General features: G+C 40.1%; 2 pseudogenes; both read right to left on the reverse strand.

The window, feature by feature from the left end:
• Window positions 1-986: 986 nt before the first annotated feature.
• LOC129407547 (5S ribosomal RNA) lies at window positions 987-1104 on the reverse strand (annotated as a pseudogene).
• A 3945-nt stretch (window positions 1105-5049) lies between these two features.
• Window positions 5050-5167, reverse strand: LOC129407558 (5S ribosomal RNA; annotated as a pseudogene).
• Between the last annotated feature and the right edge of the window lie 15095 nt (window positions 5168-20262).

The following is a 20262-nucleotide window of genomic DNA, read 5'->3' on the forward strand; positions in this document are numbered from 1 at the left end:
AATAACTGGAGGAGAGACATGCCAAAGTTAGCTTCATATTCACGGCGTGCTCCTCTGCCTTCGGGCCCACTGCTGAAATACAGGCTTTTTGACAGACTACCATTGCTGCTCCTGTGTGCTGCGAGGGCCATGTTCAAACAGCATTAAGACGTCGGACTAACGCGCATTCTGTCAGGACAATAAATAATGTGTCAGGATATGTGTATGCATGTGTTTGGAGAAAAGGGTAAGTGATTCCAAATGCAAATGTGTTATTATGGGGTGTTTACAAGCCTCACTATGAAGGTTACAACATTAATGCGAGCAGAATTAGAAAGAGAAATTTTAATCAGCAACCAGTACCTTATATAACCTTATACTGAAACTTTGCAGCTGATATCAACATTCACTGGGTCTGTGATGCTAACTATAGGCACAGCTCTGTCTGAACCTTTGTTAGACTTTAATCTGAGCCTTATTTAAACGCAATCTGACCAGAAAGACCTGACTTAGTTGGAACTACAAGAGGTGAAATGCTTTTAATATTAAACAAGTTCCTCTCAAATAGTATTATAGTCACAGTTTTTCAGTTAGTCTCTCTCACCTTTTTTGTTCAAAATCAAACACCCAAACGAGACCATGAAGGTTCGCATTGGTCACAGACTCCTGAAAATGTACTGCTTAAATCAGTTTTGAATTGTTGATATACCTGATGAATATTCCGCTATGCACATACATGTAGAACACCCCCCGCATGACGTCATAGCAAGGACCAGTTGAACTTGTATTACTGAAATGGGTTGGCCGTTCATAGATTATAATACATCAGTTTTATATAGAGCTTTTTTGGACACTCTAAGCCACTTCACAGAGCATTAATCCTTCACTCTATACCCGGTGGTGGTAAGCTACTATTTTAGCCACAGCTGCCCTGGCGCAGACTGACAGAAGACCACTTTCATACTAGGCAATGTGGGTAAAGTGCCTTGCCTAAGGACACAACGACCCCTCTGTGGCACCTGATTTTCACAGTGGTCTCCCATCCATGTACTACCCAGGCCCGGCCTTGCTTAACTTCTGAGATCTGATGGGATCAGGCTTTGACAAGCTGGTATGACCACAACAATCATCAGAGGTGACCATTAGGCAACAATAGGTGGCTGCCGAGGGTCCCCAAACCTGGAGGGCCCCCCCAACCAATTCAGTTCGTCAGTGCCACTAATGGCTGGGGTCACAGAGCAATTAGATTTTCTCTCAATATGGCATTAAATAAGAGTAGTTTACTTTTAAAAAGGAAAACACCATCAAAATAGTATCTGATTGTCAAATATATTTTAACTGTTAAAGCATTCCCCCTTGGTTATCTAGTAGGTCGCCTAACTAAGATAAGATAAGATAAATTTCCAGTCTACCCTAATTCAAATAGAGATGTGCATGTCTCAAGGAGAATGGGGGAAAACAGACAATATACAAAAAACAAAACAGAGCATTATAATGTGGGCCCAAACTCAAATTCACCAAGGGCCCCCAGATTGCTAACTCCATCACTTCCGTTCATGATGGATGAATAAAGGACTTTTACCTTTTTCACAATAGTACCACGGATGCCTTTCAAGTACAGCGTCTCTCCTTCGTAAACCGATAGATATTGTGATGTCTCGTACTCCCCAGACACATTTCAATTACACTCATTTGCACTGACATTTGCAAAAAGAAAACAAAATCACTAGTATTACTATAAATAAACCAAAGCAACAAACTGAAGAATTGAGGATTTTGGGTGCTACAGTTTAATAGGTCAATGTATCTGTAATCACGATACATATCTATAGAAAGATATTATTGAGGTCACTATATGATTGAGCCTCATTTACAGACCATTTATGAAACAGACAGGACTGAAGTGATCCTGGATTGCCACGACTTCTCCTCTGCTCTCGTTATTATGCTATTGTTCCATGTATTCACCATTCATTATGCTTCCATTATACCGGTGAACTACAGCATTGTTATTGTCTCTGCGAAGTTTTCATGGTTGTGTTTTGTACCGGTTGTACTGCTACTACTACTACTACTGCTACTACTACTACTACTACTGCTGCGCCTATTATTATTACTACTAATACTCTTGCTGTAACTACTACTACCACTATTACTACCACCACTACTTCTACTTCTACTCCTACTCCTGTTTGTTATGCCCATTGTCCTGTGTTGTTTCTGAATCAAACACTTGATGTAACGTGCTTTGTTTCTCTTCTTGTGTTGCAGTTTTCGTTGTTGTATTATGCAGTTGTTTGGGAAGGAGGTGGAGGACAGTTCAGAAGTGTCCACCTCAAAGACAGAAGTGTCCTCAGTGTCGCCGTCTTAAACCGCACGACCTTTGACCTCTTGGCCTCTTGACCTCTGCACCTCTGCTCTTCTGTTCCTGTTGTACAAAATTCTCACAGCAAATGAAAATCACAAAAATATTGCACATTTATCGTCTTTTAAAGTGGCAGTGTTGATTTTTGTTTTTTAGTAAATAGCTTTTGGCAAAACAAAAAACCAAAAAAACAATAAAGAACAAAATATTTTGAAGTGGTTTCATTGGTTTTTCAACATTTCTGCACAGGAAGTGCCGTCTTTCACATCAGCTGCATGTTTGTGGTTAGAGCTTCTATATTAAGTCATGTCAGCAATGTGGTTAAATCATCACAAACAGACCTGGAGCTGTGTTTTGTTTCATTCACACGTTTAAGTCTCCAAAGTTTGGAATGTTCTGTTCCACCTTGTGATGTCATGAAGTGATAGTTTTCAAGTGAAAACCTTGTTACGTTTCGTTCAGTAGAGATGGAAAATTCCAGGGCTGAAAGGATCCAAATGATTCTAGTGAAGGTGTGTGGAGTTTAAAAACACAGTGGAGCACTTCCTGCAATATCATGACATCACAAGGTGGAACAGAGTGTTTTCTGTGTGAGAGAAGAACTCAGCCTAAATGTGCAGCGTTTGTGTGTTAAACGTGTGAAACAAAACACAAGTCCAGGTCTGTGTGTGATGAGGAAAGGACATTAGAACATAGTTCATAAAAAAATAAAAAGTTAATAGAAGTATGTACTTGATACACAGAACACAGTGTGTGCAGGGACATTTGTCCTCTGTGTTTGTCAGGATCAGTGGGCAAGTTGAAAATCGTGACATTCCCTGGATATTTTTGCCAGTGTTTGTCTAATGAAAACTGTTCATTATGGATTTTAATATTATAAAATGAGCCATAAAAAGGATGAAGGTCTGAAGGTCACATGTTCCCTGTCGAGTCCAGAATGAGATCTCTGTATTTTTTAAACATTCCTTCATTCAGGGCAGTTGTAAGCACAAATACTTTGTGATGCCCCACCATCCCGCCCCACCCACCCCACCCGCCCCACCCGCCCCACCTGCAGGGAATCAACAGTCATTCAGAATTTATCAGTGCGATTTGTTTTATTTACAAAACAAATACACCAAACATGAAAGTTAAAATAATAAATCATTTAAAAGGTTAATAAATAAAATATCACCACTTTTATTATAAACAAAAATGTGTGCAATGACTACAGACTGAACACTGAACTGAACACTGTAAACACAGAACAAGTCTATGCCCTTGTAAGTCATAATGTGCACATTTATTTGATAAATAACACACATAAGTAGAAATAATTGCACAATAGAATTTAGTCAATCAGGGAACTTATATATATAATAAGAATTTGAAAGTGAAAATTTCTCCGTGAAGACTCTATCTGCTGCACAGTTGGAGGTCTGGATACTGACTGAGAGAGACAGAGGGAGAGAGAAAGTAAGGGAGGAAGAGAGAGAGACAGAGAAAGGGAGATTTTGGGAGATTTTGGGGGATTGTGTTGGCGGTGGCTCGGGCTTCTTGTCTCTCTCCGTGCCCTTTGGCACTCCAAACCTTTAAAGGTGCTGTGCCTGATTTTTATTCTTAAACAGAACTAGTTCATTTCATACAGTTTGCAGTGGTTCAAAGTTCTTCCTCACTTATTTCTATAGTTCATAAACACTTTTCACAACTCGAGTGAAGATTTACTGTGACAGTAAAGTTCATAACTAGCATGCTAACAGCAAACTGAACATAGTGGAATTAAAGTGGAAGAGCTGCTTATACAACACATCTGTACCAGAGCAAGACACATTCAGATCAAATACATTGTCAGAGAAAAAAGTCAGTGTGGTGAATAAGTCATGTTGTGAATGCAGGAGGTGAGTGACGACGAACTGTGCACCACTGCAAACTACTGACTACAAATCAGACTGGGGCCTTTAAACATCCACTGAATATTTTGAAGTTGCACTAACACTTTTCTGGTGTCCACTATGTGCCTGTCTCCATGGAGACATGGCGTTGGAATGTTCCACAGTGCGGCTGCAGCGCACTCGTGTAAATCTGTGTAATTGTCTTATCTCCTCCAGAGTCAGTCCGGACTCAGGCTCAGGACTCAGACCTGCTCAAATCCGGATAAGGGAATTAAACCCTCAACCTCGTTAGACGTGGTGTCACAGAGTCCGGATAAAGCAGGCTGAAATAATGAGTCTGTTTAACGAGGCAAAACACCAGTACTACTGCCAGAGTATTTTAACGATCTACTCAAATATTCTTNCCAAACGAGACCATGAAGGTTCGCATTGGTCACAGACTCCTGAAAATGTACTGCTTAAATCAGTTTTGAATTGTTGATATACCTGATGAATATTCCGCTATGCACATACATGTAGAACACCCCCCGCATGACGTCATAGCAAGGACCAGTTGAACTTGTATTACTGAAATGGGTTGGCCGTTCATAGATTATAATACATCAGTTTTATATAGAGCTTTTTTGGACACTCTAAGCCACTTCACAGAGCATTAATCCTTCACTCTATACCCGGTGGTGGTAAGCTACTATTTTAGCCACAGCTGCCCTGGCGCAGACTGACAGAAGCGAGGCTGTCAATGTGCGTCCCTCCGACCACCTCCATCACTCACACACAGACCACTTTCATACTAGGCAATGTGGGTAAAGTGCCTTGCCTAAGGACACAACGACCCCTCTGTGGCACCTGATTTTCACAGTGGTCTCCCATCCATGTACTACCCAGGCCCGGCCTTGCTTAACTTCTGAGATCTGATGGGATCAGGCTTTGACAAGCTGGTATGACCACAACAATCATCAGAGGTGACCATTAGGCAACAATAGGTGGCTGCCGAGGGCCCCCAAACCTGGAGGGCCCCCCCAACCAATTCAGTGCGTCAGTGCCACTAATGGCCGGGGTCACAGGGCAATTAGATTTTCTCTCAATATGGCATTAAATAAGAGTAGTTTACTTTTAAAAAGGAAAACACCATCAAAATAGTATCTGATTGTCAAATATATTTTAACTGTTAAAGCATTCCCCCTTGGTTATCTAGTAGGTCGCCTAACTAAGATAAGATAAGATAAATTTCCAGTCTACCCTAATTCAAATAGAGATGTGCATGTCTCAAGGAGAATGGGGGAAAACAGACAATATACAAAAAACAAAACAGAGCATTATAATGTGGGCCCAAACTCAAATTCACCAAGGGCCCCCAGATTGCTAACTCCATCACTTCCGTTCATGATGGATGAATAAAGGACTTTTACCTTTTTCACAATAGTACCACGGATGCCTTTCAAGTACAGCGTCTCTCCTTCGTAAACCGATAGATATTGTGATGTCTCGTACTCCCCAGACACATTTCAATTACACTCATTTGCACTGACATTTGCAAAAAGAAAACAAAATCACTAGTATTACTATAAATAAACCAAAGCAACAAACTGAAGAATTGAGGATTTTGGGTGCTACAGTTTAATAGGTCAATGTATCTGTAATCACGATACATATCTATAGAAAGATATTATTGAGGTCACTATATGATTGAGCCTCATTTACAGACCATTTATGAAACAGACAGGACTGAAGTGATCCTGGATTGCCACGACTTCTCCTCTGCTCTCGTTATTATGCTATTGTTCCATGTATTCACCATTCATTATGCTTCCATTATACCGGTGAACTACAGCATTGTTATTGTCTCTGCGAAGTTTTCATGGTTGTGTTTTGTACCGGTTGTACGGTGCAGATTAATAAGTAAAGGTAAGGTAAGATGACAATAGAAAAAGTTTCAAAGGCCATCTCATCCGGACAAAGTTTTTGAAATGGAGACTGCCATCCAGAAGTCATTTTCAATCTGACGGTACTGGCCTGATAAGAAAGAAATTCATAGTCCTGAACTACTCCCACAGGGCAGTCCAGCTCATTCAGACTGATTGACATTGTCCAAATGACTATAGCTCTGAAACTTTATGGAGCACTCCTGGGCGAAAGAAGGATTACACCAACTTGTTTCTAAAGTAGGAAAATGAAAGACTGCCTGCCAAGGTTAGAATGATATCTCTCTGTATTTTTCACACAGAGGTATATCAGTCTGGCCACCTCCTTCTACAGCTCCTTTTATTTTACTTCAGCGACACATGTAAAGTGAAGGAGCTATATTTGGAGTTCAGTGCTTCGCTCATTGATTCTGCCCGAAATACATAAAGTTTTTCATTCCCCTGTGATATTTATTTCCTTCCTTTTTTTCCTCGTAAGCAGCAGTGTTTGTTTTGGTACTGGCAGGCATTGCTTGTCAGTTGTCACACACACACACAAGGTCGAATATTACCAAAAATTCATGTTGTTGCCTCCTCAAAAACATAGCTGGAGTTGTGTTTTGTTCCATTCACACATGTTTGAGTAAACCTATATTATTAGCCTGTCTACATTAACTTGTTAGTACAGGAAATGCTTCACTGTATATTTAAACTCCATACATCTTCACTAGAATTATTTGGATACTTTCAGCCCTGGAATTGCCAATCTTTTCTGAACTAAAGGTAAAAGGAAATGTTAGCTACCTATTGTTGTAGTCAAGACTGCCTTAATCTATACCAAGACCAGTCCGAGACCACAGAGTCCTAAGACCGAGACAAGACCAAGACTTTTAAAGGCCCATCAAGACCAAATCGAGACCATCTTTGTCATTTTCTACATTTATTTTTATTTTACAGTTATTTTGGCAAATATATATCAATGTTTTTTTTTTTTTTCATATAAGTCTATCTTAAATTTATCTGATAAATGTTAATTTAAGGTTAAAATAAGCCATGCGAACTGTACATTTCTGAAAGGCTCTGTAGGTGAGGGTCCAAAAAGGAGGCACAGTTTGAGAACCCCTTCTTTAATTAATATAACTTCCACTGGCACTTTACAGAAAACTGTGAAGAAAGTGGGAAGGATTTTTAAACCTGAGTCCAAACGCCTTCAAGAATGAGAATGACAAAAGACCGAGTCCAAGTGTCTTCAAGAACGAGACAAGACAGAGTCCAAGCGTCTTCACGACCGAGGCAAGACCGAGTCCAAGTGCCTTCAAGACTGAGACAAGACCGAGTCCAAGTGCCTTCAAGACTGAGACAAGACCGAGTCCAAGCGTCTTCAAGAACGAGACAAGACCGAGTCCAAGCGCCTTCAAGACTGAGACAAGACCGAGTCCAAGTGCCTTCAAGAACGAGACAAGACCGAATCCAAGCGTCTTCAAGAACGAGACAAGACCGAGTCCAAGCGCCTTCAAGACCAAGACAAGACCGAATCCAAGCGTCTTCAAGAACGAGACAAGACCGAATCCAAGCGTCTTCAAGAACGAGACAAGACCGAATCCAAGCGTCTTCAAGAACGAGACAAGATCGAATCCAAGCGTCTTCAAGAACGAGACAAAGCGAGTCCATGCGCCTTCAAGACCGAGACAAGACCAAGTACACGCACTTTCAAGACAGAGACAAGACCAAGAAGTCCAAACGCCTTCAAGAACGAGACAAGACCGAGTCCAAGCGTCTTCAAGAACGAGACAAGACTGAATCCAAGCGTCTTCAAGACTGAGACAAGACCGAGTCCAAGCGTCTTCAAGAATGAGACAAGAGCGAGTCCATGCGCCTTCAAGACCGAGACAAGACCAAGTACACGCACTTTCAAGACAGAGACAAGACCAAGTCCAAACGCCTTCAAGACCGAAACAAGACCGAGTCCCAGCGTCTTCAAGAACGAGACAAGACCGAATCCAAGCGTCTTCAAGACCGAGACAAGACTGAGTCCAAGCGTCTTCAAGAATGAGACAAGACTGAATCCAACCGCCTTCAAAACCGAGTTCAAACGCGACTGAGTCGGATACGAGACCCAGACCATAAAAAATCAGTCCCAATTCCGGTCTCGAGATGAAGACCAGTCTCGAGTAGTACAACACTACTTGTACCACAACATAACATCACAAGGTGGAGCAGAGCATATTGAGCAGTAGACAGACTAATAATAAATGGTTACTCAAAGAAAAGACAACTCCAGGTCTGTTTTTGAGGAGGTAACAACATTATAACATGGCTTAACGCTTACAAGAGGCCCTTTCACGTAATATAAAACCTTTAAAACAGTTATTATACAGTTAATTTAATGGCTTATTGATACTTTATATACATTACAATACATTATTTTAACAACATGATCGCTCTCATAACCTTCCACATTTCCAGAACTGAACCCACCCACCCACAAACCTGTATGAGCTCTACACTGGGGATCAGACAGATGCAAAATGTTTGTCTCTTCAACTTCACTGACAGCAGCTCCACGGGGACTTTTAAACAGACGAAGATGGCTCTGAATCACGGTGTCTACCCCTGCAAACTGTAAAAAAGAAAAACAACCTCAGAATACACACGACAGTCTCAGGAGGGAGGGATACGTCTCCAACAAACTTCCCCATGTACACCGATGTTCCAAATTCACTTTTCGCTCTGTGCTTCAACCCCAAAGATGCATTTTTGCCCGTATGATTTTTCCATCTCCCGATTTAGCAGACCGTGGTGGATTTTGTTGCATAAGTCATACGTTGAGTTGACACGATGACTGACCTGATTATTGAGAGGAAGAGACGAGCGAAGAGGGAGACGTGACATCAAGGCAGCACAAGATAGAAGAGGTTCATGGGAAGTCTGTCAATGTCAGATTCAATGAATACGTTTTGCATTGCGTTTAAACCAAGGCCCCTGCCAAAACCTTTAACACTTGACAGTTATGAAACTTGTGTGTAAAATGGGACAAATTAAAGAGGGCATCCATTTGTTAGACTGAGGTGCATTCAGGTACACCATATGTAAGTTAAGAGAACGCTTGTTTAACCAATGCAAGTTCAAGAACAGCAGGACAATAAATATGCAATCAAATCAAGATGAATAATGTTATATATTACTTTTTGGATTTTGTAGTTTTATTCGGTCATTTTGCAGCACTACAAAACAAAACATAAACTACAACCCCATGGATCATGACTGAAAGGATTTAGGCTGAAGTAAAAGTACTTATAATGCCAAACCTTATTAAACAATGACAGAATTCCAAGAAAGAAAAGCAGCCGAAACAGCAAGTTTGCATTTACAATTTCACTTGTGACTTACTATATATATAAGAGACAAAATATACATTAAAACAAACTAAATTAATGCATAATTTATTCATTCCACAGCTCTGTATCTTTCAAAACATAACGCTTTATACTCTCTTTTTTTTTAAAGGGTTCTACAGTGTTTTTTTTAAAATCATCACTCAGGTTGCTCCATAAACTAACCCCTCTAACAGAAATACAATCACTTTATTGATTTTATTTTTTAAAGATGACAGTTTGTTTTTTTTTTGGTTGTGGTCTTACAAACTAATAATAATGATAAAGAAGGCACAAAATAAATCAAAATAAAAGGTAATGTTAAAGAAAATGTTAAAGAAAAGCATGAGTTCAGTCAATAGTCATGGTTTACTCGTGAAGACAATGGAAATAGTCTTCTAGGTATTTCTCTAAGATTTGTTTTTATATTGTTTTTTGAAGTGCACCAAATTAGCACAAGCTTTGATATGCCGTCTGTCGTCCAAACTGTTCCATAAATCTACTCCACGTCTACTAACACACATGCTTTCGAGAGTGTTTCAATGTGAAAATGCGTAAATGTTTGACATCTGTTAAGTGGAATAAAGCCTTGAAGTTAAGGTTAACCTTTATTGTCCCTGTAGGAAATTTGTCCTCTGCATTTGATCCATCCTTGCCCATGCTGCAGGGGCGTCTCCTCGGGAGCAGTGGGTGATGAATCATCCCATTTTGAGGGGGTCCTCAAGTTCAACAGCAGACAGCAGTGAAGTATAACAAAACAGCACCATGAAGATTTTGTCTGGAATGTTTCCATGTGTGATACTAAACTGATCTAACATGTGTTCCTTTTATCATGGGTGCTAGTTGTGCTCAAACATACCCTCAAAAACATACACTCCTTTGTGAGCAAGGTCACTACTCCACAGATATGACCTGTACATCGGCCTAGCGGTATCTCTTTCTTGCCTTTAGGAGAGATAATTTGTCTAATGCCATACAATGAAATATTCAAGGCACTGTAATAAATCTCCATGGTGAGGTGGCAGGCCCTCCTCCAGAAAACTTAGTTTAAGATGACTTGCTTAGAGTCAAGATACAAAATGCCTATAATCAGGGGTGTAGTGGATGTGGTACGCGGGGGTACAACATCCACTCACTTCTGCCAACAGGAGAACAAAATAACAAATATTAAATAGCTACAACTTAAATGTCAAACTGGAGCCACTGGCACTGGTGAAAACAACCTGCACAGGCTCATGATATCTGCACTGCTGTTCTATAGTGACCTGAGACATGAGAGATGAGGACTGAACCAGGACTGAACCAGGACTAAACCAGGACTGAACCAGCACTATAACAGGACTAAACCAGGACTAAACAAGGAGGACTAAAACAAGACTAAACCAGGATTGAACCAGCACTAAAACAGGACTAAACCAGGACTTAACCGGGACTAAAACCATACTAAACCAAGTCTAAACCAGGACTAAACCAGGTCTAAACCAGCACTAAACCAGAACTGAACCAGGAGTATCAGGACGGACCCACAGGGCTCAGCACAGCCGTCGCCTGCTCCACATGCTTGAGGTTCTCTCTCTCACTCTCAAGTTCAAGATTAGTCCTGGTTTAGACCTGATTTAGACCTGGTGTTGTCCTGGTTCAGTCATGGTTCAGTTCTGGTTCTGTCCTGGTTTAGTCCTCCTGGTTTAGTCCTGGTTCATGTGTTGTAGCCTATGATTTATGTTCTGTAGGTGATTATGAACAACGTTAAAGTTAATAACATGATTCCGCTTCATTCTGAGGTTAAAAAAAAACCCATCAAATATTACTTATTTTTAATGAGCTGGCACCTTTATGCTTGTTTGGGTCACAAATCGCATACCCTCACTTAAAAAATCCACACTACACCGCTGCTTATAATAACATACAACGCTGTGTAAGTAGAGTGAAAATATAAGGCTACAGAACCATGCATGCAGTTTAAAAAGTCTAATCAAGAAAATAGCTTTGTTTGGATACATTTCAGTGGAATCAACAAAGACACTTGGCACTGGTAAAGAAGTGCGTGTGAGTCCAGGCATAGAGTCTTGGCCATGACCTGTAGACAAACAAGATGCATAAATCTGTAATGAGTGACCGTTGCTGTTATCTATCTCCATACACTGTGAATATAGTACAGTTTTACAGATTGTGACAATGCAATGAAATATTTATCACTCTACTATGCATTCATCTGTGACTAAATCTACTCTGATAACAAATGTTTATTGACAAATGGCTTTGCATGAGTTGTGAGGTTTCAGTTTAATTAAAGAGGGCATGTTTTACTTCTATGGGGTTTTAACTGCTAACACATAATATTTTAGATCACCATGTTACCTTGTTTCACTTGTCCCTCCTCCCTTTGCTCCCCATGCAAAGTTGCTTCCCCTTCAGAGCGCTATCACATTGTATTGGACAGAATCGTAAGGAAAGGTTTAACTAGGGTCCAGGAGAGATCGCTAAATTACTGAAAAATGCGTGGATACGGCTGGGAATCATTAAGAAGTTGCCGGTACCATACATACCTCGAAACATAGGCCACGATTCAATACATAACTCAAAATGTAGGCCACGATACAATACATACCTCGAAACATAGGCCATGATTCAATACATACCTCGAAACATAGGCCAGGATATAGTACATACCTCGAAACATAGGCCACGATACAATACATACCTCGAAACGTAGGTCACGATACAATACATACCTCGAAACATAGGCCACGATACAATACATACCTCGAAACGTAGGTCACGATACAATACATACCTCGAAACATAGGCCAGGATATAGTACATACCTCGAAACATAGGCCAGGATACAGTACATACCTTGAAACGTAGGCCACGATACAATACATACCTCGAAACATAGGCCACGATATAATACATACCTCGAAACCTAGGCCACGATACAATACATACCTCGAAACATAGGCCACGATACAATACATACCTCGAAACATAGGCCAGGATACAGTACATACCTCGAAACATAGGTCAGGATACAATACATACCTCGAAACATAAGCCATGATTCAATACATACCTTGACACGTAGGCCACGAATCAATACATACCTCGAAATGTAGGCCACAATACAGTACATACCTCGAAACATATGCCACGATACAATACATACCTCAAAACATATGCAACGATAGAATACATACCTCGAAACATAGGGCATGAATCAATACATACCTCGAAATGTAGGCCACGATATAATACATACCTCGAATCGTAGAGTACGAATGATACATACCTCGAAACATAGGCTGGGATTCAATACATACCTCAAAACATAGGCTAAGATACAATACATACCTCGAAACAGTGCACTTTTGATTCGATATGATATATTTCAATATATTTCAATATGGTTCAATAAAGGCAAATTCATGACTGTGATAGTAAAAGTCTTTGTTAAACCACTTCTTGTGCAATGTTCATATGAGACACAAACATTTTAATCATCAAAACAGTAAAAATATGTTGCAAATGTGTTGCATAAATGTGGCTACTGTGGAACATTTTAAGCAGCGCAATGACATATCCATAGAAACAAACAGGTGACTGACCCCCAACCAAAAAGTTAATGCACCTTTAATTTGTACTAAAAAAGACAAACAAATCTAGCCACATTTTAAGAAACTTTTGACAGACTGCATTGTTACCCCTATTAGTCCCACCAAACTATGCGTTTTAGACCAGTGATAAATAATAACTACTGTACCTTGCCTCATTAAAATCTCACACTCTCTTACATGTATCTCCCAGCTGTAGCTCCACTTCAAGTCCCTCAAACTGTAATTTTACTCACAGAGCGCTACCGTTTGTCCTTGTGGTCCCGCTGCACATAAATCCCATCTTCATCTCAGCTCTGCTCCTATTACCGCTTCTACCGTCATCTTTGCTACGCCAACATCCATAATTCACTCTGTCAGAATTTTTACAACCATGACAGTGTAGTCCTAGTCCACTTTTTGGATATTTCAATTTTGCGTGAGTGGCATAAGGAATAAGTAGATCAATTATAGGAAGATACTGTTAAAGGTCCAGTATTACACAAAATTGACTCTTGAATGTTGTTGCCTCGTCAAAAACGTACATGCATGTTTGGGTAATCCTGGTTTATTATTCTGTCTTCATCTCCATAGCTCAAAATGTTCCGTTCCACCTCATGATGTCATGCAGTGGTAGTTTTCAAGTCAACCCTTCCAAAAATGTTTTACATAACCATGCATAACTTTTCAACCATAAAAGATAGAAACTTACTTTTTGCCCCCTTGAAAAGCTGACAGTTTCACTTCGTGGAAACCGTCTGACCTTGCAGCATTAGAATTCGTTCACTCAAGGTGGTACTCTTTTGGGTGGGTACTTTTTTTATTCAACCAATCGCTGCCATTTGGTCGTGACATATGTAATGTGCCTCTAACGGGGCTAACTGGTAAATTACGTCTTTCCCCTTGATAGTATTCAGCAAACATTCTCTTTGTTCTCGCTTTATATCCTCGATCTCGGGAATCGTTGACAACACAGAATGTATGGCTCTTTGCTGATTGGCTGGTGCCTGGACTCGCATTTCTGGGGTGTTTGCAAACTGTCTAGTGTATTCCAATTCCTGACCTAGTCGCTGGAGAGAAATGAAATTGAGTGGAGGCACTAGGTGGCGTCAGCCTGGCTAGACAGTTTCGACTTTCCAAGCATATTTCATTTCTGGCATTAACCTACGTCACATGTTTTCCAATGACATTGGGAAAACAAGTGTCCAATAGGAACTTTGTTTTCTGCCAAACACATGTGCTCCATCCATTTTGATTGGGCTAAACTTTGCCAAAGAGTGTAGTGAGTCAAAATGGTCGATGCTCTGAGCGTCTGTGTTCGTAACAATTGAAAAAGCTACTCAGTGCTGTTATTTCTCAAATAAATGGCAAATTACTCATCTTGGTCTGTTTAATTGTGCATCCCTTGCTATTTTTATTTGAAAGATTTATTTCACTCAAAATGTACAAATATAAATGTAATAAACACCATGGAAATGCAGGACATGATGTGGCTCCGTGCCCTGGACCTTTCCATTACATGTTTTTTTTTTTTTTTTTTCAATCCAATTTCTGGTCCTGTAGCTTTTATTACATCCATATGAGACAACTACAGTAGCAGATAGTGAAATAACAAGTTGTACTGAAAAAAAGCATGTGTAACACTTTATTAGGGGCTGAAAGGGGGAATTTTAATAGCAAAATTAAGAAAAAAATCCAAGTGAGGACAAATGTACTGAAATTGCCTTTAGGTCAGCTGCATTTTACCTTTAAATCAATAGAGATCTGCAAATCCCAGGCGAAAATCATACAAATGATTCTAGTTAAGGTGTATGGAGTTTAAATAGACAGTGTATTCAGTTTGAGAGAAGAACTCATCTTAAATATGCAGGGGTTGTGTGTTAAACATGTGTGAATGAAACTAAACATGACTCCAGGTCTGTTTGTGACAAGAAAACATTATAACATAGATCAGAAAATAGTGTAATATGGTCCCTTTAAATATATTATAATGTCTCAAGGCACTATAGTCTATTTCCAGTCTCATTGCAAAACATATTGGGTTTCCTCTTCAATAGACTTCTCATATATTGACCGTAACAAATGTTAAAATGTACATTTGCACTCCCTGTGAACCAATAGCCTTGCCTAAGGTTTAATAGTGTCGATATGAAATGAAATGGAACATGCATAAAAGGCCAATTCAAAAGCCCTTTGAAACATGGATGCATTTGGAAAATTGCAGGTGTCTTGGCGATATACTGTGAAAGGAAGCTATTTTGGTGTTGACAACCATTCGCTCTTAAAATGTCACAAGCTGAGATCATGCATAGGCCCAGTGCTCATCTTATCGAAGGTATCTGTAAAATAATAATAATAAAAAAACACTATAATAATATAATAAAGTGATATTTTAGGAAATGTTGTATTTTTAAGAACATTTTTGACAATTCATTTCTACATTCTGTTTGAATCCACAAGGGACTGGAACAGGACCATAGAGCACAAAAAAACACTGTAAAAATTTTTGATGATCCAACCACAGCCACTAACCAAAAGACATCTCTAGAAAATTCTCATTCAGAACAAAATATCTAACTTTATTTACCTGAAATAAGGACTACTTTGATGCTTTGATTGTTGATTCTGTAAAAATCCACACTCTGCCTTAGTCTTTTATGTTATTTTTTTCTCCTTTTTACTTGTAAACAGCCATGTTCATTTTTGACAAGAACGGAGCACGTGTCTTTCTAATTGGTTCATCCACCTGTCAATCACACCCTCTAAATTCATGGAGACAGGACACTGCTCCAGATCCACTTGTCTTTGTAAAGTTTTTTCAAAGCATGTGGTTCTCATTGGAAAGATAAACAATTCAATGCAAGATAAGATAAGTTTAGATACATAAAATTACATGGACACATAAAAATGGGATGAGTAATCTGGCGTTGTCCAACATTTGACACGAGAAAATGTTTGTTTTCTCCCACCCCCTATCTCCACCCAGTTCGTAGCAAATTGTCAACAATAAGAACACCTAAATGAAAATCTGCCCTGTGCTATGGTACTACAGTTCAGCAATCTTGAACAAGAAATCAGTGGATATATTTCTATTATTTCTGTTATTTCTATTTTTAATCTAGTAGTTTAGATCACATTTACCGGTCAATCTACATTTCTCCCCTCACATATGGTCATGAGCTCTGGGTAATGACCGAAAGGACAAGATCACGGATACACGCGGTCAAATGAGTTTCTTCCGCAGGGTGACTGGGCGCTTCCTTAGAAATAGGGTGAAGAGCTCAGTCACACGGGAGGAGCTTGGAGTAGAGCTGCAGCTCCTCCACATCCCCCTGGAGGAACTGGAGGAAGTGTCCAAGGTGAAGGAAGTCTGGGAGTCCCTGCTTAGACTGCTGCCCTCACGACCCAGCCCTGAAAAAGAAGTAAAAACCAACCTTTATGTCTGGATTTTACCAAGGATTTATGTCTGAATGAGTTGTACTTCCTGATAGAAAGCTTGGCAGCAGCGGACTGATATATGAGAAAGTAGTCCCTCGACACGCGATGATTCATGCGGTGCAAGGTTAGCTTTATTTCAAACATTATTCTGTCAACACAGACATTTACATCAACAGTCTGGTGTAATAATAGATTTACTTCGGGTGTTTTATGGAGTGGGTAAGACTGTTTTTAGTGGCAAGATAACTACGGCCATTGACATACACTAGCCTAGCACCAGCGACCTCTGCAAATACACGAACTGGATGGAATATTTTAAAAAGTGTCTCCACACGTCTCCAACACTCTGACTCACTAGGAAATGAGGTTCTATGTCCAAAATTCCAAACTGTCCCTTTAATACGTTGCTTTCAGTCATTATAGCATTTTCAAAACAATAAAAGTTTCCAATACCGCCTTCTTAATAATAATTTAAAAAAAAGTCTTGTTAACTCTGTTTGAGTCCACTTCACTGACTTCCCATCAAAAGTCTTCCAGAGTTCACTTGCAAAACCGAAGTTCGCTTACAAGCCTGTCTGGCATCCCCACACATCCAACGAGCATAAAATTGCACCAGAGTTAACCGAACCAACGCTGGCAACACATCTGACTTCTTATTCCTGGAACTAATTTAATTTCCGCTCGGCTCCAGGTTCAAAGTCTGAATGGATCGACCCACAGCTCTCTCTCCCCCTTGCGTAACCATATAGAAAGTGCGTGGATGAATATTAGATGCTCCCCCATATGTTGTTGTGTACCTGAGTAATTAGCTGTTTCTAGCTCCTGTGCTGTGCCTTCGTCAGACAGTGCGCTCTAATCTTGTTAGTGAAAGCAGCAGCAGCAGAGGTCCGCGCGTTCATGACATACTTTGAGAGAGTGAGTTCATTTACTCATAATGACGGCAACATCCAATCTAATTAGCCCGTGTAGCCCTCAGCACACAGAGCGATGCATGTGCCTCATAGTGTCCATGTCTATACTTGTATGTTGTAGTGACGCTATAGTGACGCAATGCACACATTAGCAAACACAGCAAAGTTCAGCAGAGTTTCCTCCTTTTTTTTCTGAGGACCCACATTTTAAAAGTCATACTGGTTAAACGAATTTGAGTACCATATTTTCCCAGATTTGCTGAGCAAGATTTTTGCGAGAAAGGAATTAATCACCTGCCCCTGGTCTCAAATAAATGCCTGGTCTTTTAGGTGACTGAAACCAATAACACCCCGGCTATTCTTTGGTATTTTATAATAAATTTTGACTGCAAATTCTACACTCTGAATTTTGACTGTTGAATTTGAGGGCTTGAAAAGAATGAAATAAGAAAAACAAAAACAAACAAAAAAAGAGAAAGAATTCAAACCTGTTTTTTTTCAGAGTAAAAAATTCAAAGATAACATAAGATTACTCTTCTTTCTGTTCCTTTTCATTCATTTATTGTATGTTTGATGTTGTGACACTTTATGAATGAAATAAACAAACAAATATATACCCTATTTTTTGGACTATAAGTCGCACTTTTTTTTCATGGTTTGGATTTCCTGCAACTTAGAGTATACTCCAGGTGCGACTTATATATTAAAATTTTCACACTGAAGCCTCAAGAGGCTCTAGGTTTGTTTGTCAGTATCTGCTGCTCCTATTACTCCTGTACCACTGTCACTTGGCTCTACTGTGCATCTCTCCTGCAGAAAGAGCTGGCTGTCCCATGCTGCAAGTCGTGAAATATTCAGCCAAAAATGGTAATCGAGCAGCAGAAAGAAAGTTTGGAGTGAGCGAGAAACTTGTGAGAGACTGTTGGAAAGCGGGGATAGAGAAACAGCTTTACACAAGTGGGAGGGGTGAGCCATACAACTTTCCTGGAAGTTACTGGATGGATCGACGAAGCCTGGACAGAAACCATCCTGTCGAGATTCAGAAAGGCCGGAATAATTCTAACTGGAATTGATGATGACAGCTACACAGAAGAGGAAGTGGCACCATCTTTGGAGATCGCGGAGTTGTTCAGAAGTGACACAGAGGATGAAGAATTGAATGGATTTAGTGATTTGGAGTGAGATGGAGAGTTTGATAAACTTGTTCTGTTCTATTGTTTATGTTATAGTTTATCTGAAGAACTGTTCATATGTGACATTAACAGTCTGTTGTTCTCTGCTCTATTGTTATTACTAGAACTTGCCTTTCTACGTGAAATGTTGGCTCCTGGTCTCTGATTTTATAAAATAATTTTCCCCCCAAAGTGCGATTTATAGTCCGGTGCGACTTATAGTATGTTTTTTTCTTTTTCATTACGCATTTTTTGGCTGTTGAGACTTATACTCCGGAGCGACTTATACTCTGAAAAATACGGTAAATAAATTTCAACGACATTTAAAAGTCAAAATCTGATAACTGTCTTCCATAATGATGCGTTCATTTGCATGCATGTAAACATTACCATTAAGCCTTGGACCGAGCAATAGAAATGACAGCTCCAATGACTAATTACGCCTCCTACAATAAAAACGTTTCACCTCTGTACTGCAGTTGTTAACTCCTTCCACGAGGTTTTTTTTCATTGCGCTTGCTTGGACAGTAGCCTCATAAATACAGCTGGCACACTTCCGCCACCTCTCCTTGCCCACCTGTTCTCTCATATATCTCCTCTCCTTAATCCGATCCGACTTCGCTCCTCCAGCCGCTGTCTGCACCGACCACCCCGCCTCCTCTCTCCTGTCGCTAACCCCAGTAATGAAAACATATAAAGCCCTTATTACCTGCCAGTGGCCCTTTCCTTCTCCCTCTATGGACAAAACTCACGCTTCCCCCGCACACACCACCTCGGAGCGCCCTCCCAAATTACCCGGCTGCCACTGCGCTTTGATTGATGGCTCTTTCTCACATGCTTGCTCGATGATAAGCTGTTATTGCCCGTATCATTCCCTTCATGGGCACATTTGGATGCTCTGGAAAACTGATTTGCTCCAGCAGTCCATTCATTCGTATAGGTTATGGCTACAGTTGCAATGATGTGGCGTTTACAGTTCATTCGAGTCCGAGAGCAAGCAGAGACCCGTGCACGACAAATAGACGTTACGCTGTGGAGTGCGGTGAGACTGATGTGTTTTCGGAGCAGCCAGGCCTGGTTTGGAAGTGCATGGGAAGCAAGAGGGATATGGGGAAAAGTAATGGTAAAGGAAATAGACTTTTTCGGTGGCTTAACTTTTGATAGTTTTGATAAAGATGAACAGACGTAATTCATAACCAGTGTTGGGAGTAACGCGTTATAAAAGTAAGGAATTTCCGTAATGCATTGCTTTTTGCTGTAACACAGTAATGTAAGGCAATACAGGGAAAAAAGTGGTAATATTTTACTCGGTACAAATGTCAGTAACGTGCATTACTATGCTTTTTTAACCTGGAAGTGGTGGGTTTTTAACCTGGAAGTGGTGGGTTTTTCGTTTTTCTTCATACAAGTTTGCTAAAATCACAGTGATATCAGCAGCGGTGAAATGCTGGAGGTGCGACTGCGTAGGCCGTGATTGTGAGCGAAAGGACCTGAAATTGAATTGACTCTGAAAGAATAATACTTTGACTAAAATGATTAAGTAATTTGTTTATAAGCAGGTAAAAACTTCAGTAATTAACTACTTTTTCTCAATGAATGTTTCAATGATTAAAGGGATAGTTCGGATTTTTTGACATAAATCTGTATGGCCATCCCCGTCA

Source organism: Boleophthalmus pectinirostris, unplaced genomic scaffold (assembly GCF_026225935.1).
Source record: "Boleophthalmus pectinirostris isolate CB_2022bp ecotype Guang Dong unplaced genomic scaffold, ASM2622593v1 HiC_scaffold_12, whole genome shotgun sequence".
Classification (NCBI taxonomy): Eukaryota; Metazoa; Chordata; class Actinopteri; order Gobiiformes; family Gobiidae; genus Boleophthalmus; species Boleophthalmus pectinirostris.